At 38.4% G+C, this 24,800-nt stretch overlaps 1 pseudogene across 1 annotated transcript in view; it reads left to right on the forward strand.

Annotated features, from left to right (window-relative positions):
- The window catches only part of LOC149141502 (ubiquitin C-terminal hydrolase 13-like), a 239,702-nt pseudogene that overhangs the window by 72,324 nt on the left and 142,578 nt on the right, over positions 1-24,800 (forward strand). The window contains exons 10-14 of the transcript XR_016264985.1: positions 13,396-13,469; positions 13,613-13,691; positions 13,775-13,921; positions 14,053-14,133; positions 14,279-14,398. The product of XR_016264985.1 is annotated as a ubiquitin C-terminal hydrolase 13-like (transcript). The remainder of the gene's footprint in view (positions 1-13,395; positions 13,470-13,612; positions 13,692-13,774; positions 13,922-14,052; positions 14,134-14,278; positions 14,399-24,800) is intronic.

Below are 24,800 nucleotides of genomic sequence, written 5' to 3' on the forward strand. Positions count from 1 at the left end.
TCCACCTCTTCACGAATATAATTGTACAAGGTGGTATCTCTAGGCTCAACAATGTCTTTAATCTGCCCCAACATGCTATCCATTTGCTCATACACCTCCCCAATTACTGGTCGATCTGAATCTGCAAACTTGATCATGTAATAAATTGGTTTGGTGAATTGCAAAACATATTTAACCTGTGACCAAAAGTAACTGTCAAGAACAGTGTCCTTGACTTCATTAGCACCATCTGTACTGACGTTAATTTCATCCCATGTTTCAGCACACACCAGATTAGTTAAAGCTTGTCTCACCCTCACTAGCCGCCTAAAGGTGAGGTAATAACTAGCAAATCTTGTCTTTGCAATTTTAAGCAATTGCAACTTGGAGTAAGTGCCATAGAAGTAGTTTACCCTTGTATGCCCTGTGATGAATTTAATGAGCTGCTTCCCTTTCCTGTAAACCTCAGCAATCCACCCACAATCTTTGTGTTTCACAATATCATGCATCAAAAGGTTCAATGTGTGAACCAGGCACCCAGACCAAAAGATGTGTGGATGAGTACGCTCAATAATTTTTCCTGCTAACTTACAATTTGCTGCATTATCTGTGATCACTTGAACCACATTATTCGGACCAACATCTTTGATTGATTTCAATAGGAGATCTGCAATGTTTGGTGCAGTTGCACTGATGGAGGAGGAGTCATGAGATGCAATAAATACTGCACCACTAGAAGAAACACCAAGAACATTTATCAAATGTTGGTTTCTAATATTTGTCCACCCATCTGATACAATGGATACCCCAGAATCTACCCACTCATGTGTAAAACGTGTCAAAGCTCTTTGAACCTTAGCTTTTTCTCTTTCTAATAACACTGTTCTAGCTTTCTCATAGTTGGGGGCCTTGTATCCTTTTGGGGCTTCATTGATGGCCTTTACCATTTCATGCCAATAGGGAGAGCGAAGCACATTGAATGGTACACCGCAAGCACAAAGAAAACGGACTATCTTTCCATCCACATCATCCCTCCCAGCAACATTAAGGAAATCCCCTATTGTTTTTCTACCTCCAGAGGTTGCAAAAGTACCATGAGGAGATGGGCAACTACCAAATTTAGAGGTTGCACTTGATTCAGAATGAGTTTTTTGTTTCTTGTTTTTTCGTTGTGCAGCCATCTCTATTTTGATGTATTTTTGTCTTTGTTCACTTGAAATGTTTGGGCAAATGGTTACCCCCACAGAACCCTTTTTTTCATCACTGTCTAGCACCCCACAAAGATGCCTCCTCAGACGGGTATATGAACCCGTATATGGTTTTCCTCCATGACAACCATGAGGGCACATCCATTTGTAAGATCCACCACCCTTTCCCCCTTCAAGTTTGGTCACATAGTTCCACAAGGGATTTGATGTACCTTTCCCATCTTGTGCTTCAGTGTCCTCTTCAAGTTCATCCCCTTCCTCTTCAAACCCTTCCTCCTCATCATACATTGGGTCACTACTATTAGGACCAAGTTCATCCCCTTCCTCTTCCCCTCTATTCCTCACCCTTGCCATCATTAAAACCAAGAGTGGAATGATACATAGAAGCCAAAAGAACACCATCTTGGAATATGGATATAGGTGGTGGACAACCTGTAAATAAAGGAGCAAGTAGAAACAATGGGAAAGAGTAGGAGAGAGAGGAGAAAAATACAATTTTTTTTTCAAAAAAACAAGGGAGTTTGGGGTTTGAACTTACCTCTTTAGCTCTTGTAGATGAAGTCCTCCAAGCTCCTCCTCCTTCTCCTAGCTCCTCCTTCTTCACTCCTCCAAGCTCTCCTCTCTTCTCCTCTCCTTTCCTCTCTTCTCTTCTCCTCTCCTCTCTTCTCTTCTCCAACTCTCATAAACTCAAAGTGAGCAAATGAGAAGAGAATGGGGGCTTTATTCTTTTCTAAAGTCACCCTAAACTCACCCTAAACTCACCTAACCCACCCCCTCATGCTAGTTAAGTTAAACTTTAAAAGAAATTAAAAAAAAAATATGTTTAATTTGCTGCCCGCGGGGTTGCGTCCGGGTTGCGCCTGGGTGGCGTGCGGGTGGCGTGCGCTTCCGGGCAGGTTGCGTGGCGCCACCCCGTGCCCGAAGCGTCTGCCGAACCGCGATTCCGGGGGGCCGCAACATGAAATGGCAGGAATCGTTTTTTTTGCCCGGAATCGCGCCACCTCCAAAACGGAATCGCGCTTCCAGTGGGGATTCCGGATCGATTCGCTCCGATCCGTGATTCTGCCTTTGGATCCGGGGGGGGGGGGGGGGCGATTCCTGCAACACTGATTAGCACACACACATAGAAATGACACAATGATTTTTGGACCAATGTCCCCGGAAAATCCCAACTCTGGAAAACTGGTGCAGAAGTTGAGGGTTTTATTATTATGTAGCAGTGAAATAATTTGAGTACAACTGGATGCCGAAACTGGCAATCCTACAGAGAAAAACTGGCAAGAAAAATCTAGTGAGGAATTTCCTCACCCCACAGGCAATTTCCCGACACCACTTCACTTCAAAATTTTGGCCTTTTGAGGCACTGCATCAGCGTCTGCGCTGCTTTGCGTAGCTGGCCGGACATATTTCCTTTTGTTGGATTTTGATGAAGTCGTTCTGCCTTTTGCTGACCAGAAAGATGGTTCTCCGACACTCTGGACTCCTTCTTGGCCTCTGGAATTGAAAACGTCAATCTTCCTTAGCAAATCGACTTTGCCCCTAGAGGCTACTGTACAACTTTGCGTTAGCCTCTCTGTGGCTCACTTGCCTCTTTGCAAATGCACTCATCGGATTTGAAATCCTTCCTCCAGCTTCACTGTCCCTGCCCCTCTTTCACTTCTTCAATCTCACTGGCTCTCTCTCCGGCAACTGACTGCTGCTACTCTAGAAATCGATCTGCTCATGAATCGAACTCTTCAAGTGTTTTCTCCAAGCCCCATCGACTTCTTCGTATAATCCTCTGTTGAGACTTCAATGACCAAGAATAGATCTTAATTGATGGTTAGGATTAACTTGAAGTTGATCCATGAGAGTTTTTAGAACATTCGCACGATAAATTAATTAATTATGATTAATTAGTCAGATTCCCTAAGTTTAGACTTAGGAAATATTTAAAAACTCACTAATAATCTAATTAAGTCATTTCTAGGTGGAATTTCCAGAAACGATTTATGGGTTTTGGAGATCTCATGCATTCTAGCCTCTCCACCAAATTTCAAGGCTAGAACACATTCGATGCTACAAAAACTAACACACTTCTCTTGCACACACTCAACACTTGCTCTCCTTCTTCACAATGAACATGCTACACTCAACTCTCACTTGCTCTTTCTTAAATAGATGAGAAAGGAGAGGAGTTACAAAATGAATTCATGCCTTGAGCCAACAATAGGAGAATCAAATTCCATGAGGGAGGAGTTACTTGAGGAGAAGTGTAACTCATCCCAAGAATAGAGAGAGAGGTACACTTGTCTTGAGGAGTTACAATTCAAATTAGGGAGAGAGAGAGAGAGTTACACTTAGACATGAGAGAATATTTAGTGAGAGTTACAAATCGAATTGAGTGAGGGAGTTACAAGTGCATTTAATGAGGAGTTACACTTTTGCCACACATCGAATTAGTGAGGGAGAGTTACGTTCTCTTAAGTGAGGAGTTACTATTTTATTCCAAGAGAGAGGATCCATTTGCCAAGTAAGAGATTCTCAATTTAATTGACTCATTCGATGAGACTATTGAGAATTCGTTTTTTATTAACCCGTTAAAGGTGGAATGACTTTGGATTATTTTAGAAATAATAGTATCATAATAATAATAATACTAGTAAGGATAAAATATTAATTCTTGACTTGTATAGTCATGATTGATTTGATTTTAAAGTGGATTCCATATGTCGAGATCATCCTTTATAATTTAGACATGTCTTTCTATTTTGGAAAGTCCCTTCCAAATTGACATTTGACTTACTATTTTTGGAACGTTATATTAGAATTATCAGAAATGAAATTTTATTATAGGTGGTTGAAACATAAACGAAAGATATGATTTCTTCTAGGAGAAATTCATCCCTGAGCTGCCAAATTTTAACATTTGGACCATAATGATGTTGTCCACTATTCATTTCTTTTGCATAAAGCCTTGATTTTTGGAGATGATATTAGGCATAATATTTTTTACCTTGAGAGCCATGACCTTTGACATGATTTTGTATGAGGAGTTGTAAAAGAAAATTGGTTGAAATATGGATAAATATGAATTTTCTTCTTTATAAATGAGGGTGAGAAATGATGAGCTTGTCCAGCGTTTTAGCTCGCATGATTTTTGAACACGTTGCAACATTCTCTCTAAATTTGTTTTAATCACACTCCAACACGCTTTGTAGAAGTGGATGTTTAAGTTGTTAGGGCTTGGGGCTTTGTTCAGTGATAGGCTTTGTATTGCTTTTAATATTTCTAGTTCCTTTATCGACTTTAATAGCTTTGTGTTCTCTATGGAGGAAATGACCATTGGGATATTGTTGAACATGGCTGCAATTAATTTTGGATTAATGCCTTCTTTTTTAGAATATTTGGACTCAAATTGAGTCTTGGTTGCATCCTTGATTGTTAGGAAATCGCATATCTTGGATCTATCCTCCAAAGTTATCTCTTCGATATTGTTATTGTGCTTTCCTCCTTTAGCTTGTCAATAAGAATGTTGTGTTATTGTCCCCAAACCCATCGTCCAAAACAATCTCTTTAATATTGTTTTTGTGCTTTCTTGCTTTAGCTTGTCAAAAAGAAAAAAGAACATTTTGTTACTGTCCCCAAACTTCAGCCAAAGGCCGCGCTATTTAAGCTACTGCATTTCTTCTTCAATGTTGAGTTCCTTGTGGAGTTCATGGTATGTCGTATTCTCTGTTTCTTGTAGCTTAGAAGAGATTTCTTTGATTTCATTCTAGCTTACACAGACGCTAGCCGAGCTTTAATATGTCTTTCTCAACCAACGATGTGACATAGGAAACTTTTACCTAGCTTTTGAGAGCAAGATGAACTATCTTCAATGTTTGCTCCTATATAAAGATTGGGGAACTTGTGATCTAGATCTGCAATACCTTTGAAATTTAGCCATGGTCATAGAGTCCTGAAACGACAAAGGATTGAATTAGTGTGGTAAAGGTCGAAAATTATGCAAGTCTTTTATGTACAAAGCAACATGATTATGATCTAAGGTTGTCGATGGAATAATTTTGGACGTGATGACACTATCTTGAAGGAGGAGTTCACTAATCCTTGATTATTAGTGTTTGATGTATTCCTTGATTTGAAATTGTGCATGATATGGTGGGACCATGATGGAGGTTGACACTAACATAAAATATATTATAATTGGTTGATTTGGGGGTTTTTTGGTTGAAAGCGGTCAAACAAATTGGTTAGACCTTGACAAAATCAATAAAGATTGGTTTGTTCTTGACAAAATTGGTCAAAACTAACCAATTTGGGGAAATATTTATTTTGATTGTTTATGTATTGATGTAGCTCTACCCACACGAAAAAGGGAAAAAACAAAAATTGCTACTTTGTAGGCACCAACCTACAAGAGCCACTAATCCCCTTCGCTGCTTTGTAAGCACCGACATATAGGAGACACCAATCCCTTCGGTTGCTTCGTAGTCTCCAACCTACAGGAGACACCAATCTCCATTGCTACAAATATTTGTAGGCACCAATCTACTTGCTTCTTCACAATGTCTGTCAGTTGCTCTGCTTTCACCAAGTTTGCTTGTTGCTTCTGTCTTCACCAACTCCATTAGTTGCTTTTGCCTGCTTTAGGTTTCCCTGTTGTTTCTTCCTTTACCAAGTCTACTTGTCCCAAAACTTGTTGCTTTTGGATTTTTCTGAAGAATGAATTTGCATCGCATGTCACGTATCCAATTTTGAAAATTTGGTTTTGAAATTTCTACCACAGGTACCTATAGATCTCTTCTCCGTCTCATCTAAATTTCGTAGTTCGAAACATCTCATAATGAAAGTTATGGCAAAAATGACAAGCTAACTTGTTTGAAGCATGCTTCATGAATATTTAGGAACACTAACTTCCTCAAATCATATCTCCATCATTGTAGCAAAACAAGGTTTGAAATTTGAACCACTAGTACATGAAGATTTTCTATCTGTATCCTCCAAGTTTCACATTTTGAAACATCCTAGAAGAAAAGTTATAGCGAAAATGCCAAATTGAGTTGTTTGAAGCTAATTTCAGGAGCATTTAGGAAGCCTAACTTCCTTTGGGCATATTGATGAAATTGTAGTGACCTAGTGTATGATATTTTAACCACAAGTACACAAAGATCTTCTCTATAGCTCCTCCAAGTTTCACCGTTTGAAATATCATAAATGAAAAGATATAGTGAAAATTCCATAATGATTCGTACATTCCATAAATCACATTTTTGCTTCCACCTTTAGATTCCAAGAATCACAACAAAAGTTATTCCTCAGCTCCTCTTGCGACCTCAAATTTGTTCTTTTATGAATTTATGTTAAAATGAACTCATATGCCCTTTATTTATAGTGTTTGTACGTTCACTTATGTTGCTGACTTGTAACACTAGTTGGGTCGACCTACTTGTACTCGGGATGGGCCATCCTGATGAAATATTTCCTATGAAACTAGATTCATCCTCTCGTGTCCCAAATCGGGCGAATCAGACATGATTTGGTCATATTCGTGTCCTTCTGATCATGTCTAGTTGTGTCCGATCGGGACATGATCGTGTCCTGATTTTGGGACACGAATCCCGAAAAAACACTTTCGTGCGGCGTTAAAAGACCGATTTGGCCATTCTATTTTCACATTAACCTTTCTTCTTGGCTGTGGGTTTGTTGTGGGTGTGTGAGAGAAAAGAGCAAATGGTGTGGGAGAATTTTCAAGGAGATTCAAGCAACATGTAAGTGCATTTTCTCTCTATTTTTTTTGCATTTTTATTACAGTAGTTTGCATGTGCATTTCTTTTACAAATTTGTGCAATTTTTGTTTATTTTTTTACAACATTCATGGTTCAATCAAGGGTAGCAGGGAAGGGGCAAAGGAAGGGGAAGAATGTCCCCATTGGAGATGCCCCTCCTGTTCCAATTTCATTAGGGTCTGCTGCAAGTGTTCCCTCTATTGCAAGTGGGGCTGCAACAACAACTTCAAATGTTGAGGGAAGACAACGTCCTCAAGATAACAAATATCCCTTGTGGAAATATGTCACAAGAGAGCAAGGGCCATGCAATAAGATGAAGGTAGGAGACAATGTTGCTTGGAAATGCAGCTATTGCAACACTAATTTCATGAGCACATATTTCCGTGTGAAATTTCATTTGTTGGCTTTACCAAGTTGTGGAATTGCAACATGTACAAAGGTGCTTTTAGCAAAGAGAAAAGAAATGGAAAGAGAGGCCAATGTTGGTATAAAATGTGGCTGCAAAATCTAGTGATAGCAAAAATGATGACCCCCTTCCATTCTTGAGGAAAAGCAACAACAAATTCCCATTTGAGAGTTTTGGTGGGCGACAAGCAGCAGAAAAGAAAGGAAATTGCACTTTGGTCCAATGGACAAGATTTTTCAGAAAGAGAAATGGGAAGAGCTTGATCTCATAATTACCTTTTTTTTTTTTTTTGTTTGTTTGTTTTGCTGTCAAAACTTCATATCCTTTAATGTTGCACACTCACCTCTATTTATTGAGATGTGTCGAGCTCTAACTCAAGGGGCTCTATTAGGGTATGTGCCTCTTGGGTCAGAGAAGGCAAAAAAAGAGGTGGACAAAATGCTTGAGCCTATTAAATCAACATGGCCAACATATGGGGTTAGCATTGTTTCTGATGGATGGACAAATCCAGCACAACACCCACTCATCAACTTCATGGTGTCTTCCTTGAATGGTCCAGTTTTCTTGAAATCAGTGGATGCACTTGGACAATACAAGGATGCACAATATATGGGTGAGTTGTTTATTAAAGTTATTGAAGATGTAGGTGTTGATTCTTGTGTGCAAATCATTACAGATAATGCACCTGTTTGCAAGGTTGCTGGCATGATTGTGGAAGCTAAATATCCACAAGTGTTTTGGACACCTTGCATTGTCCATTCATTGAAATTAGCACTTAAATCTATTGCTTCTGATGTGCTTTGGATTGGAAGCATTATTGAGGATGCACGACATATCCGCAACTTTGTACAAAATCATACAAATGCCCTCACTATCTACAAGGAGTACACCAATCTATCATTGTTGAAGATTGCGGATACATGGTTTGCCTCTTCATTCATCATGTTGAAGAGGTTGAGGGAGGTCAAGACCGCTCTTGGGGCCATGGTTATTTCAGAGTTTTGGTCTTTTTGGAGAAAGACAGATCAAACAACCTCAAAAAGAATGAAGGACAATGTTAGATGATGCTTGGTGGGAGAGGGTAGATCTACTTATTAAGATCATGGACCTTATCATTTCTTTGCTTCGATTTGCAGATACAAACCAACCCATCCTAGGAGAGGTTTATGAGGGACGAGATTCCATGAATGACTCTGTGAGGAGCATTATTTCACAGAGTGAGTGCCCTGAGTATGAGACATCATCAGAGGCTTTCACCACCATACAAGATATTCTTGTCAGCAAATGGGACAAGAATTGCACACCTTTACATTGTTTGGCTCACTCATTGAACCCAAAATACTATAGCCTAGAGTGGCTCAATGGTGGACCTTCTCGCAGATTCCCTCCTCACATGGATGGTGAAATCTCACTGGGGAGGAAAGATGCATTCAGGCGAATTTTTCAGGATAGAGCATCCCTTGATGAGGTGGAGGATGCCTTTGCAAAGTTTTCCACTGGCACTGGTCGATTTGTAGGATATGATGTGATTAGAGATAGAGGGGCTAAGAAGCCCTATTCTTGGTGGGCAACTCATGGGGCAACAAGCCCTCCTCTACAACAGTTAGCCATGAGGCTCCTCTCTCAGGTGACTTCATCCTCTTGTTGCGAGAGGAATTGGAGCACATATGGGAATTTGTATAGTGTCAAGAAGAGCAGGCTTGAGCAGTCCAGGGCAGAGACAATGGTGTATGTGCACACCAACCTTCGTCTTATTTATAGGCAGAGGGATGAGTGGTTGAAGGGAAAGACAAAGATGTGGGATGTCTTTCTTGATGATATGGGTCTAGACCAATGTTTTACAACTCGGACTCGGACTCGGACTCGGCCGAGGATCGACTCCGACTCGGACTCCGACTCGGTAATGACTCGGCCGGCTCGATTTCAATGACTCGGTCGTTGTAAAAAATACATTAAATATTTATTTTTTTTATAAAAAAACATAATTTTAAATATTTTAAACATAATTTTAAAGATTTTCTTTCAAGTTTCCAAACACACAACATTATAATATACATGGAAGACAACATATGATCAAAGTAGGCTCATGAACAAATCCATTATATCAAAATGGTACGGTGGTAACCCAATGGCAATAGTAAATACATAGTCAACTGTAGTCTGTCATACATGATCAAAGACTCAAGAGTCAAAACAAAATACAAATAACCAAGGAGGCTAGTAGCTACTGCCAGAGGAGCCAAGATCATCTCGACCAATCTCTGGATCATCATCATCAGAGTCAGACAAGGGGCCCCATCAATGACCAGTACTGGCTACTGCTAGAGTTGCCAACATCATCTAGCTCAGTGTTACTTGGGAGCAGGAGCGGAAGTGGGGAGCGAGAGCGAAAACGGGAGTAGAAGCGACATTTTCAGAAGCTCCAGGTTTGAGAGCGAATCCCAGAGGAGTTCAACAACCAATGTCACTAACATCAAGGTACACAGAGGGATTGGTGCTCTTGATTAAATACGAGTTCCATACCCTAATACATGACAAAATTCAATGGAAACATTGCAATCCTCCAATCCTAAAACCCTGAAAAAATGATAAGTCTGCTGGATTTTGAATGAAATCTAAAATTCTACTTTCTCCATATGAAATCCAATGAGGCTGGAACCACTCTTAAACATCCTGAGTCATTTCATGGTAATGTTAAAAATTTAAGTAAAAGGATGAAAATGAAGATTAAGGAGAATGTCACTTTTACTTTAAGAATTTAACATTACCATGAAATTTGAACATCATATCAATACTAGGAGAGGGGAATGGACCCCAAATAGCATTTAACCAATTTAGAAAACACCTTGGAGTCCCCAACAATCAGCCAAATGTTAAAAAGTTAAAAAAAAAATAGAAAAATCGTTGTTTCTTTGGGTGACTGGCTGAATTTAATGACTCGGCCGAGTAGATGTGCAAAACGGTCGGGTTGACCGAGTCATGACTGACTCGGCCGAGTCATGCAATAACTCGGCCGAGTCAGTCATGACTCGGCCTCCCGGACTGGTTTTTCTACCGGGTCACTCCTCAAGGCTTCAACTCGGTTCGACTCGGCCGTTTCGGTTTCGAAACGGCCGGTTTGTAAAACAATGGTCTAGACAACAGTGTTGAGTTGGCATTGGCCAACTTGGCTTTTAATGAACCAGTGCTAGAGCCTGCCACATTTGATGATGGTGATATTGTAGAGGGGTCATCCTCCACACCAACAGATGCATAGATGACTTTGGATACGGACGAGGAGGATGTAGCAGAGGAGAGCAATGGTGACCATGATGATGAGTGCAATGATGCTGATTTTGATGATGAGGATTGATGACTCATGACTACCTATGTAACACATTTTGATTTTGATGGCTTAATGAGAAAACTTCAGTATTTTGTCTTTCTCCTATTGGATCATTGATGAATTGAATATGGATTATGATTTGTCATTTATGTCACAATTGTATTTGTATGCATAATGTTACTTTGTAAAATTTACATCTAGATGAAGATCTATGTTTGAATCAATGAATTTGTATCATGAATGAAAATCTGTGTAAGAAATATCTAACTTTTCACACACACAGATATATATATTTAGTAGAATAATATATGACGTGTCCTAATGTGTCTTGTTCCGGGGGGTCAACGTGTCTGTGTCCGACACTCAAATCCCTATGTCCTTCATGTCCCCATGTTAGGTGACTTAGAATCTTTCATATTTCCTCATTCCTATGGAGTTAGAGGGAGTGCCATATATTATTGGAAAGGTCTTAGAATAGGCTTTCTTGCAATGCCCCATATTAATAAATCAATAAATAATAATGATACTACTACTACTACTACTAATATTAATAAAATAAATAAAGTAATAAGCAATAATAGTGAGAAGATAATAATAGTAAATAAATAAAATAATAAATAATAAAGAGAAGATAATAATAGTGAATAAATAAATAATGAATAATAAAGTGAAGTTCTGAATAAATAAATAAAAATAAATTATAAAAATACTAAGAATAAGCAAAGTGAACAAAAAGTAAAAAAAAAAAAGATAAGCAAGAGTGAAATTAAGGAAAAGGCTGAATTAAGGAAAACTCAAAACAAAAAAATAGAAATTCGCACGAGGACACATGTGTCATGGATTGTTTGCATGAAGATTCTTTTTCCACTTTTGGAACAAATTGTTCTATTTGATGGATGAAAAGGAGGACGCGAGGCATTATTCTTTCCTGAGGAGAATTCTAGGAAATAATGGTTCACTGGCTATAGTAGTTGAATGAGGGCTCCTGAGTGGCCAACTATAGAAGGATCTAGTGCAACTGAGCATACGGTTGGGTGGAGAGTCATCCCCAAAATGTTGGTTGCGGTCAGCGGGATCTGAATGGTGCAACGACAATGAAATTTCCAGTAAGTTTAATCTTCTTGTTACAGGTAGGTCCTCATCTTAGAGATAGGATATCCAAATGGGGCATCAAAAATCCAAAAACAATATTTCCAACAATCTTCATTTTCCAATCTTTATATGATTATATCAAACATAAGTAGGCTCCCTTGGTATTTGACATCAATGACAAAAGTGAAATAAGAAAAGTAGGTTCAGGAAGATTAGTAGCAAATGTAATTAGGTCTCCAAACAATGTATATGTCCTCAGTGAAATTAAAAGAAAGAAAAACTCCTCTTTGGGAGTAATATCCCTAATAACTCATTAGTAAAAGGAACAACATCCAACTTCAGTTCACAAGGTGTATTGCAGCAGACAAAAGTGTTGTTCATATATAGCGCAATCATAGAGGGACCAGTCTCAAAGGCACAGAAGAACTGTTGCATGCAGAAGGACACAATGTTGACAGGGGGAGCCTAGTTTCAGACAACCGAGAAGCAATCAGAGGAAGAATTTGTTTTGTTGTTAATATCTCACAGAGGGAAAATATGCATAGCAGACAGGGGGAGCAGTTACAGTCACCAACAAAAGTTGCAAATAGAGGAAGAGTTGTAGACACAAAAGTTGCATACAGAAGAAGACTTATAGATAAGGATAAACACAAGTTCAGGGGGAGCATCCCTTTGACATTGATGTCAAAGAGGAAGAAGTTGCAAGCACAAGGAGAATTTCAGATATGGGGAGTTCTATAGTATTATTGAAGAATTGGCTAAGGGTTGCCATCAATGACAGCAATATTTCCAACATTCCTTTGGAGGGCCTAATTATATATCGATATTTTTCCATGTTTTTTTTTGTGTGGGATAAACACCCATGAGGGGATTTGAACCTTGAATCTCACAATTTACATAATACTTCATAACAGGGTGATCACCAATTGAGCTGCTACCTGTGGGATCCATGTTTCTTTTATTTTTCATTATATTTTGCATTTGTTAAAGGGTTTCAAGTTTCAACGATACATTAACGCCATAATTCAATAACAAGGTGTTCTTGAGAGTAAGACATGCCTCTACTGTTTGCTTCTCTTAATTTAACCAGTGATTAGCAAAGGGAAGTAATCTTTACTGTATCAATGAATTCTAGAGAGGTGTTTTGCAAGGACTTCTTCATAAAATGGTTGGAGGTGTACTTGGACGTCTGGGCATTGTTTGATTGACTGAATAACCATAATGCATCACATTGGGGTCATATGATTCAGAGAATCAGCAGCTTTAACATTTATGATTTGCTGTTATGGTTTATTCTTTTAATTAATGGCATATCGGTTTTTGGTGTGGATATTTTCAAATGTGCAGTTCTTGTTTGGGAATGATCAGATTGGGTGTTGTTGGTTCTTAATGTGAGTGTGACTGTTACATGTTTCTTTAGTTAGTGATTCTTAGCTTTATAACTGATAGTCCCATGGATTAAACTGTGTTTGCTCAAGCTTTAGTGCTTTATGATCAAGTCTTCTAACTAATGTTATTTAGTCTCAGGTTAAGTATATATTTCTAAAATTTAGTGTTTGGATTCTCTTTTTATGAAATATTAGTGCTGTAAGCTTATACTCTGATACTATGTGGCAGTGTTTTGGTCCATAGCGGGGGTGTTCATGGTGGCCATTATTATGCATTTATTAGGCCAACTCTCTCAGTCAGTGGTATGCCATTTGAACCGTAATTTGATTATGTGGGGGCTTGTTCTGCTAATTAATATGGTTGAAAGAATGAACACTGTAAGGTTTTCACGGTATACTTTTCTATGCAGTTTTTCTGATTAAATGTATTTGAATTTTTATCATAGGTACAAGTTTGATGATGAATGAGTTACAAAGGAAGACGTTAAGAGAGCCCTGGAAGAACAATATGGTCGTGGAGAGGAGGTAAAAATATTCCCCATTTTGTTGTTTGGAGTTTCACTGAAAGCTTTCAAAAATATCAATGATTTTCTGTCTTGTTGTTGCAGCTGCCGCAGACAAATCCCGGGTTGAACAATAATCCATTTAAATTTACAAAATATTCAAATGCTTACATGCTTGTCTATGTTAGAGAGAGTTATAAGAACAAGATTATTTGCAATGTCGATGAGAAGGATATTGCAGAGCGGCTAAGGGTGAGTATTTTGGTTGTGAAATTGTTCAACTACCATTGTTTGGTTATGTATTAAAGCTTTCCCAAGTTACTTGGTTTCATTCAATCTCTTGTTTATCATGATGCTAAGTGCCATGCATGTATATTCTACAGGTGAGATTACAGAAAGGACAAGAGGAAAAAGAGCTGAAGCAGAAAGAAAAGGCCGAGGCACATCTTTTTGCAATTATAAAGGTACTCTCTTATCAATTGCGTAACTCTCATCTTCTTTACTAATTGTGCAAAACAAATTTTGTTTATGTTGAAATTCCAGAAGTATGTTAAAATATCAATAATTGAGGAAAAAAATAATATTTTCTGTTTACAATTGTTGTTTCAGGTTGCCCGTGATCAAGATCTTTTTAATCAGATTGGTAAGGACATATATTTTGATCTTGTTGATCATGATAAGGTCCGGACATTTCGGATTCAGAAACAAGTTCCTTTTATTTCTTTCAAGGTATGATTCTCCCTTTCTGAAAGCTTGAAGTAGCTTTTTAAAATTTCATGGAAAATTGTATTATCATTTGTAATCAGCTTTCTATGGTCCTGTTTGGAACAAGACCTCCACACCCAATCACTTTCATGCTCTTAAAGTTGATAGGCTTCTTTATGCTGTAGAAAATTTTGATATTGTTGACCACTGGAGTGGCACCTAATGATTATATGAAGACTCCATTCCCAAGGATGATGCAGGTGACACTTGTACCATCAAATATTATTAGTAAACAAAGTTTTGTAACTCTACTTTTATCTTTTCATCATCTTTCTTGTACCCAGATTCCACACCATGCGGGGAATTGTAATAAGTGATACTAGTAATGATGAGTTTTTGAGTCTGTAATAGGCCTAGGATGTGGGACTCGATCAACAAACAAGTACACCTTGGAGTGTTTTTTCTTATCTGGTTAATTATCCCTTCTTTTTCAGAGGCGGATAATTTTTTAGATTTTTTCACTCACGTTTTACCCCAAAGTCGGGGTGACGGTTTGAAGGTTGAGCCCCTAACACATCTTAATGTCTAGAGTCGATGTATATTACCATACTTAAACATTAAAAAAATTTCATGGAATTTGGTTAGGTCTAGGTAGTTATTTTTTAATTTTTTAGATTTTCTGCACTACGGAAATTGCTAATAAAATTATACTTTAAATGTAATAAGTGATGTCTAGAGAAGTTGTATGGGGTATGAGTAATGAAATTTTCACCTCTCACCCTCAACTTTCTACTATGACACACTTTGATGGGTTAAATATGTGTTTTGAACCCTCAAAACCCACTTCTCCTAAGTTTAGTGGGAAATCTGGCAATTAATTAAGCCATAAATTAAATAAATGGAGAAAAACAAATATCCACACATTTTAAATGTTGTGGAAATGAGGTGAAAAATTATGGGGGAGTTAAAGTGAAGTCCCAAGGTGATGTCGACTCCTAAAATCATTGAAAGGACATGTTCTCAAATAAAATCGAATTTCTGGCATCAAAGGAGAAAGTTGCCTACTTGGAAATTCGAATTTGTGAAGTTAATGCACATTTGGAAGGATTTGAGAGAATATTTGGTGGAGATTTTTGTGGGAAATTGTCCCTACATGGGTTACCACCCATATACACTTGTCATTCTATCATAAAATTCGAATTTGGCACATAAAGAAGAAGAAAATGATGTCCACTTGTCAGAATTCGATTTTTACACTTGGCATTGGAGTTCTATTCAACAAATTCGAATTTCTCTTTGGGATTGTCACCTCATGCCACTTGTTTAATCACTTCTACATTGGGATTGACTCCAATGCCATTTTTCATTGTCATTCTTCATTGGGATTTGCTCCCAACTCTCTATATAATAGAGCCATGAGCTCTCATTTGTATCATATTGTTACTAGCTATTGTGCTTGCAGAAGCGCTGGTGCCTTGTACACTTTCAAAAATATCAATAAAGACTTTAGGGTTTCATTCATGAGGTGTTCCTCCTTTGGGAGTGTGATGAATTGTTGATCGTTGGTATAATTTTTTTTCTTATGCTTTGATCTAATTTGTTATCATATGCTCTTGTAGATTTGTTAATGTAGAGCTATCTTGCATTGACATTTGATTTAGAAGTATGCTTTAGGTATAGAATGCTCTAGTTGGTTTTAAAAAGTCCCGAAAAAATCGGGATTTATTCCTCAAAATCCGATTTTTTCAGCTAAACGATTATATCGGCTAATGTTTTGGCGACTTTTTCAAAAACGAAAAAATCGCGATATAATCGAATTAATCCCGATTTTTTCAGGAGTCGATTGAAAAAATCGCCATGGTTTATCAACGCGTGGATAAAAGTTATAAGACCCGAAAATCGTTCATTAAACATTTCGGTTCATTTTCATTTCTCGCTGTCTGTTTTGGTTGTTCCGCCGCCGCGCTGTGGACTCGTGGAGAATCAAGGGTTTCAGGTTGCATTTGCCGCAAGCCTCAAGGTATGCTATTTCTCACTGCTCAGACTTGAGTGACCAGTGTTCAAAGTTCAGGTTTAGAAATCCGGATTCCGTTGGTTGTTAAAACTTAAAGTTACGTATTATGTAAATACTAAACAGTAATATCAAGCCTCTGAGCAAGTTGTGAACCAGTTGTATAAGGACGCTATGCGCATTACATATATATTTAATATTACATAATAACATATGGCTAGCCGCTATGCGCATTGAGGGCAGCGGACGCCGGAAAGCCATTAACCGGTTACCAAATTCCAAATTTGTTATAAACTTATATGACTGTGACATATGTATTGTCAGTTTCAAGTTTCAAACTTTCAAGAATCGTGGAAGATTGAATCATAATATGATGTGAAATTTGAACAATTTTTAATATTTATTAAACCATATGTTCTGTAACTTAATATAAGATATGGCAGCCAATTTTAGGTTATCGTATGGATATGGAATATATTATATGAGTACAGGGAACCAACTGTAAATTAATAGTAGGGCAATGTTTCTAAATTCTGTCACCACTCACCAGCAAGTGGATACCGATACATACTTCCAATAATGCTTTTACAACAAATATTGTGACCTTTAAAACGTATTCATTGAGATAATAATAATATCAATGAATTGGTAATTATCATAAAAATAATCATTGCACTCACATATACTGTTATAAATAATAAATATTATTTATTTTTATATATTTCCAAGCCCAGTCATATGACTCATATCCTATTCAAAATCTTCTAAAAAGCTACCGTATCCATGTCTGTCCCTGTATCTGTAATAAAAAGTTAAAAACAGTATAGCTGTTAACATATAAATATATAATAATAAATATTAAATATATATGGCTTAAGTGTTCACTGTTCGGGGGGTCTAAAAATTTAAAAAATTAAAAATCAAAATTACTGTAAATTTGTAATTTAAATTTTAAATTTACTAATTTGTTTCTAAATTCTGAGTGCAATACAAGTTAATAGTTATATTTTGATGATTTGAATTTGTTTCAATTTTTTTTGTGCCCAGGTTTAAACTTTAAATTCAAGCTCAAAGTTTAAGACAAAATGCTGAGGATTTTGGATTCTATGTGGGAGTTTGGTGAGCCTGATGCTACACCCGAAACTGGGGGGGTCAATAGAATGTATTTGACTTGCAAGTTGTGTGGCAAGCATAGGTCAGGAGGCATCAACATATTAAAATTCCATTTGGGGCAAATTCCGGGGCAAAATGTTGAACTTTGCAAAAACACAACTCCAGAAATCATCCGACGGGCCATTCAATCATTGATGGATAAAGAGGAGGGAAAAGACACCAGGGCAGCAATAACAAAACAACTTGTAGGGGGCTCAAGAGTGGGGGGAATTGAGAGTGGCAGTGTTTCTACAGCAGCATCACCTTCCTCACCCATGGGTACTCATCCTTCTATCTCATCTTTTTTTGTTCCTAGAACAACAACTGGTTCACAACCTGGGATCAGATCATCAATGAAAAAAAAGGAAAAGGCAGACGCTGACAAGTTGGTCAGTAGGTGTCTTCTATGGAGTGATGTTCCTTTCAACATTGCCAAGACAAACCCATTCTACCAGCCTATGTTTGATGTTGTTGCTGTCGTTGGCCCGGGGTACAAAGCCCCCACCTTTTCAGAATTGAGAGGGCCTCTTCTTCAAGATGAAAAGACTGAGTGCACTGCTAGATTGGCAGAGTATAGGGCATCATGGCAGCACACTGGATGCACAGTCATGTCAGATGGTTGGACTGACCAGAAGGGTAGGACCCTTCTTAACTTCGTGGTTAGTTGTCCCAAGGGGACAATGTTTATGAAATCTGTTGATGCATCTGCACACATTAAAGATGCACGTTTATTATGTGAGTTGTTGGACCTCTTCATTCAGGAAGTAGGCCCAAACAATGTTGTCCAAGTCATAACGGACAACGCTGCAAATTATGTTGCAGCTGGCAAGATGCTTATGGAGAGGTATCCTAACTTGTTTTGGACACCTTGTGCTGCTCATTGCATTGACTTGATGTTGGAGGATATAGGTAAAATTCCTACTGTGAGGGATATTGTTGAATCAGCCAAGAGCATAACAAAATTTATTTATAATCATTCATCTGTGCTTAGCTTGATGAGAAAATTCACCAACAACAAAGAGTTGGTGCGGCCTGCCATTACACGATTTGCCACTACTTTCATATCTCTTCAGTCTCTGTTGAATTCTATGTGGGAGGTGAAGAGCATGTTTCTCTCAGCGGATTGGCGTTCTTTATCTATTAGCCACAAACTGGAGGGAGAGGGCATATGCAGACTAGTTTCATATGATCAGAGCTTTTGGGCAGGAGTAGAGGAGGTGTGTGCCATTTCAGAACCTTTGGTAAAGGTTCTTCGGTTGGTTGATGGAGAGAAGCCCACAATGGGCTACTTGTATGAGGCCATGGATAGGGCCAAAGAAGCCATCCGTGCTTATTATGCAGATAAGGGAGACGAGGGGTTAGAGAAACAACAGGTCATATGGAGAGTGATTGATCAGCGATGGAACAATACCCTCCATCGCCCCATTCATGCTGCAGGTGTCTACCTCAACCCTGCATTTTCTTATGCTTGTGGTTTCAGATTTGATGCCGAGGTGATGGATGGATTCTTCACTTGTGTCGAGAGGATGGTGTCATCTGAGCAAGAACGTGAGGAGATTTCTAAAGAAATGGAGGTCTATAGGATGGGAGGTGGCACATTTGGTTTTAACATGGCTATTAAGAATAGGACAACCAAAATGCCAGGTAAGCTTTAGTTTGTTTCAAACTTTCAAGTTTAGAATTTCAATGTTTTTTTTTATGTTTCTCATTTTTTTTTTAACTTGTAGATGCTTGGTGGACAAGCTATGGTGCCAGAGTACCCCATCTCCAAAAGCTTGCCATTCGAGTGCTCATCCAAACATGCAGATCCTCTGGGTGTGAGCGCAACTGGAGTGTATTTGACAAAATACACTCCAAAAAGCGCAACAGGTAAAAACTAAAAAGATTTCAAATTAAATTTTTTGAATTCGTTTGATTAATTTTAATATTTAAATTTTCTAAATACTAATTTACAATCTATGATCCTAATACAGATTGGAATTCCAACGCCTCAATGACATGGTCTATGTCTACTACAATCTTCAATTGTGGGTGAGACAGCTTCAGAAACCTACTCATGTGGAAGCCATCTCATTGGACAATATTGATACCACTGCTGCATGGAGAGTCGAGATTGAGAGGCCAATCTTGGACACGATCTCGGATTGGTTAGGTGTGGATCTAGAGGATGTAGCAGTTGCAGAGGAGGGAGAGCCAGAGATAGAGGAGGAGGAGGCGGAGCAACATCAGGTTCAAGAGGCAGTAGCAGAGCTGGATGAGGATGCTGAGGAGGAGGTGACACCATCTAGGGTGGGCGGCAACAGCGGCAGCGTAGCACAGAGGCCACCTCTTCCATCAGCTTCTAGAGGATGATTGAGTCCATTTCATTTTGCATCCCTAGGGGCAGGGTCTTCTTCCTCTAGAGGAAAAGGCAAAGCCATTCCCTATTCCCGTAAAAGGGGAAGAGGATCTCAGTGACTGATTAGTGATTACTTGATGATTTTTAGATGACTCATGATGTACATTTATTATATTTTTTGTTGATATTTTGACTCTTGAGAGTTGAGACTCAGACATGACTCAAAATTCAGGAGTTGATTCACTATTTTGATATGTGATATAGCACTAGACTTCATATACATATTATATATTAGCTTTCTTTACATGTTTACGTGGAAATGCATTTATTTGATGTTGTGGATACTCTAGATGTTAAAAAAAATTAAAAAAAAATGAATAATTTTGTGTTTTTTTAATTTTGCCGACTTTTTCGAAAAACTCCCGACTTTGCCGAGTTTTTCAACTTTTGGACCCTTGCTGAATTAATCCCGACTTCGACTTTTTCCACATTGGTTTTAAATAAATCTCTAGAGTTTCTTATAATTGTTTATTGCTAAATCTATATGGAACTAATTCTTGATTGAAGTTTTGTAGAGGGAACATCTTGTTGGGATCACAGAATCAAGTGTGAGGGGAAGTCTTTGGAGAGACCAACCTGTTGACCACTGGAGTGGCACCTGATGATTATGTGAAGACTCCATGCCCAAGGATGATCCAGAGGACACTTGTACCATCAGATATCATCAGTCAACAGAGTTTTTTAACTCTACTTCTATCTTCTCATCATCTTTCTTGTACCCAGATTCCACACCCTACGGGGAATTGTAATAAGTGATACTAGTAATGATGAGTTTTGAATTTGTAACAGGCCTAGGATGTTGGGACTCGATCAGCAAACGAGTACACCTTGGAGTGTTTTTTTTATCCGGTTAATTATCCCTTCTTTTTCAGAGGCGGATAATTTTCTGGATTTTTTCACTCATGTTTTACCCCAAAGCCGGGGTGACGGTTTGAAGATTGAGCCCCTGACACATCTTGGTGTCTAGAGTCGATGTATATTACCATACTAGATCACGCAAAATGTTTCGTGGAATTTGGCTAGGTCTAAGTAGGATTTTTTAATAATTAAAAATTTCCCGCAAAACGGAATTTTTTAATTATTTTCTATGTAATGGTGTAAATAAGTGGCCTTAGGAAATGTCTGGGGTGTATGACTACTCGAAATTCATCCTCAGAGGCCCAGCATTATCCTAAGACCCACTTTCGGGGTCAAAAAATGACTTAGAGGCCCTCAAAAGCCGATTTTTCAAGTGACAGTAGCAAAAATGAAGAAAAATTCAAAAAAAAAATGAATAATTACAAAAATTTATAAATTTTTCCAAAGTCAAAATAAGTCAAATTTTGACATGGAAATTATGTGGAGAGTCAAGGGTGATGTGGCGAGTGTGTGGGACCCACCTCATAAGGTACAACAGGCTCAAGTCAAAAGTTTCAAGTCAACGTCAAAGGGGCCCACAATGAGCTCATGAGAAGTACGTACAAGCAAATGTATGAAGTGACTGTGATTTAATTTAAATGAAATGTTAATTAAAGTCTAAGGTGAAAAAGTTAATTAAACTTGGAGGGACCCCACATAACTATAGCCTACACATTAGTTTGATAAAAGGCACATGATAAAAGATATCTCCACGTACAGCTACAGCAAAGGAATATTCACGCCAGTCAAAGTGTCAACGCAGCCACTCCAGCTCCACGCAAATCAGCCAATAGCAGTTCAGTTCAGCTTCAACGCAACAATTATAGGCAGAATTTTAAGAGGATATTTACGCTGGGAATCAAGGAGACAGGTCCACGTATGGGCAAATTATGTGCATGTTGGCGGTCAAAGATCAACGCTACAGCAAGGCATCTCAACGCAGATTTGGAAATATCATTTAAATGCATGAAATCAAGGACATATATCCACCGAACTGTACACATGTACCAAACAGCTCAACATTGCCAGTTACCTACAGCAAATACTCATATGCCAAATCAGATTACACGCTGTCCCAATCAAATTTTTAATGCAGCTGTCAAAGTTATATACGCAGATTTGTGAAGCAGATTGGAAGGTTCAGTCAACGCATAAGTTATGGAGTGTGTCACCACTATTCTACGCCCATCCATCCACGTGTATAAAGCTAGCTACTTCAGCTCCTACGCAGATCAGATTTGGCAGCGAACAACAGTTTAGAGGCAGCCTATACGCACAGTTAACAACAGTCAATACAATCTTCATAACAGCATACACAGCAGTTGGTTGGCTTGGCTGTTTGAGGTGTCAACAGCAGTTGGTTGGCTTGGCTGTTTGAGGTGTCAACAGCAGTTTAGAGGCAGCCAAACACACAGCAGATTTGAGGATATACGATGGACAGCCAAGGAATCAAGTTTTCTGCCTACAGCCAGTCAGCTTGCCACTTGTAATTTGATTTTCTACATTGGGATTGTCAATCCATCTCCACTTGTCATTGGAATTTTCCTTGGGATCATCTCCCATTTTCTTATTTATATGAGTCTTGAGCTCTCATTTGGGATGGATAGAATGAGCTGTTGGGCTTGTGGAGACTCTGCTGGATTTTGTACTCAACTTTTATATAAATAAATCAAAGTCTTTGGGGTTATTAGCTTCTCTTGTGGTGCATTCTTTGGTTGATGAGGTAAAACTGTGTCATTTGATGTTATTATTCATTCGATTATACATTGCTATCTAGTTGTTTTTTTTGTGCATTTGCCTGAAGGCATTATTGTCTAGGGAGGAGAGATTTGCAGCTATCTCAAATCTCCTTTGGGCTTGGTATATTTTGTACTCTTGTTGTAGCTTGTCATTTTCGGTTGAATGACAAGTTCAACTTGGTCTCTATATGCCAAGTCTCTTTTGCGCTAACAATTGGTTTGCATGCATTTTTGTGTTCAAAGGATAGGTTGCCAACTCTATTGGAGTGTGAGGACTTCTTCGGTTGGAATAGTCACCTCCAAGGATATCAAAGGTCCCACAAGTTGTTCAAGCCAACAATCTCATAAGACATCAAAAGATTTATTTAAGAGTGTTCCTGGAAGCAATTCAAGTTTAAAGAAGAAAGCTAAAGCATAAGCTAAGTAACCCTTTTCCGTTGGGAAACCCAAGTGAAAGGTTATTTGGGCTTTCATTTGAAAGCATTTGACTTCATTCTAAGCAAAAATAAAATAAAAAATTTCATTTCTCAAATAGCAATACTTTGAAGGCACTGGTTGTTTATGTATCTCATGCTTATCTTATGTGTTTATGGTTATTGCTCATATCAGGTTTGCTTATAAATCTTAAATAAATAATCTATTTAGCTCTAACAATTCTCCTAGAAACTCACATCTTTGTTTTTAACTTAACTTTCCATTAGGGACCGCCCCCCTTAGCTAACCTAGGAGATAGCTCAAACGGAGAGAGTTGGGATTAGTGTGACAACCCCTTCTCTGAGTTCCCTGCCACCAACCACACCTTGTGGGGTTGAAGGCTTTTCTCACTGACCTGTAGGTAGGTGTAGGCGGCAGGGTCAACATCTTTGGCGCCATTGCCGGGGACAAGCTTTCTTGTACCTGGGAAATTGACTAACCTTTTGGTTTTAGCATTTTGAACTTTAGATTTAGATTCTTGCTCAAGTGGCGACTCCACTCAATCCAAATTTTGCAAGAGTCTCTACTAGGAGAAATTCAAGTGGTCTAGTTAGCCCCTCTCCTGATCCTGAAAGGGTTTTTAGAGAGAGGTTGAATAGACTTTCTCGTAGTAGAGCTCTTGCTAGTCTTGGGCAAGAGGCTATTTCTGATATTCATTTGCTTTTTCAAGAACAAGTAGAGCCTAGCATCATGAATGATCTTTTTGCTCCTTGTGACTTCACTAACATAAATGGCTATCCTCACAATATCCCTAACAAGGCTATTGAAAAGTTGCCTTCCTTTCAAGGTAACAATGCCATTAGTGCTACATCACATGTGAAAAACTTTAATGTTTGTATCTTTAAATGGTGTAACACTGCTAATTATGAGGATGTGAAGATGAGGCTTTTTGTTTTATCTTTAGAAGAGGATGCTCTTGATTGGCTCACTGAGCAACCTGCTAACTCATATAACTCTTTACAAGCCATTCTAACTGCATTTTAAATAAGTTTGGAGAGAAGAAGGAAAATAGGCATTTGATCAATGCCATTAGCAACATGAAGAAAAACGAGAATGAGACCATGGAGGAGTTTAACAAGAGATTCAATGAATTAGTAAAAAACATGCCTGCTACTGTTAAACCTCCTGATGAATTTCTTTTATGCTCATACCTAGATGCTTTTGGGGTTGACACTGCCTATGAGTTGAGGAGGAAGGAGCCTACGAATCTGAGTGTAGCTCAATCTGAAGCCTTAAAGATAGAAAGGGCTAGAAAGCAATCAGGAAAATTTGAAATTCCTGGTTTCAATAGAGGGCCATCGAAACTGAACGATTCCAAAGGCAAGGCCAAAGAAGAGACTACGCATGATCCTATTAAGGAGTTAACCCAACTCATCAAGAGTATGGAGGCAAATCACACCAGTCAAATGAATGCTATCCAAAATCGATTAGTGGCCATGGAAAGAAATCAAGGTGGGAGATTCCCAAATAGAGTAAATGATAAATGGCAAAAGAGAGGACCTCCCAATGACCATAGGCCACCTAATCCACTCGAGTCTACAAACTTAGTTGATGATTCCATGCCTTATTGTAGACCTTGCGATGACATACATGATGAACTCACTTGTCCTTATGCAAGAAGGATCCTAGAAGGAGATATGATGGGAACAAGTGAACAAATCAATGTAGTTGGAAAAGAGCATCATTTGTCCTTAGAAAATTGGATGGGAGTTATGGAGAGTAGTCAGAAGGTAAATAAAAAGACTCCATCCTCCT

This window comes from Pinus tabuliformis, chromosome X (assembly GCF_031772625.1).
Source record: "Pinus tabuliformis cultivar Carrire ecotype Pingquan chromosome X, CPIR1, whole genome shotgun sequence".
NCBI lineage: Eukaryota > Viridiplantae > Streptophyta > Pinopsida > Pinales > Pinaceae > Pinus > Pinus tabuliformis.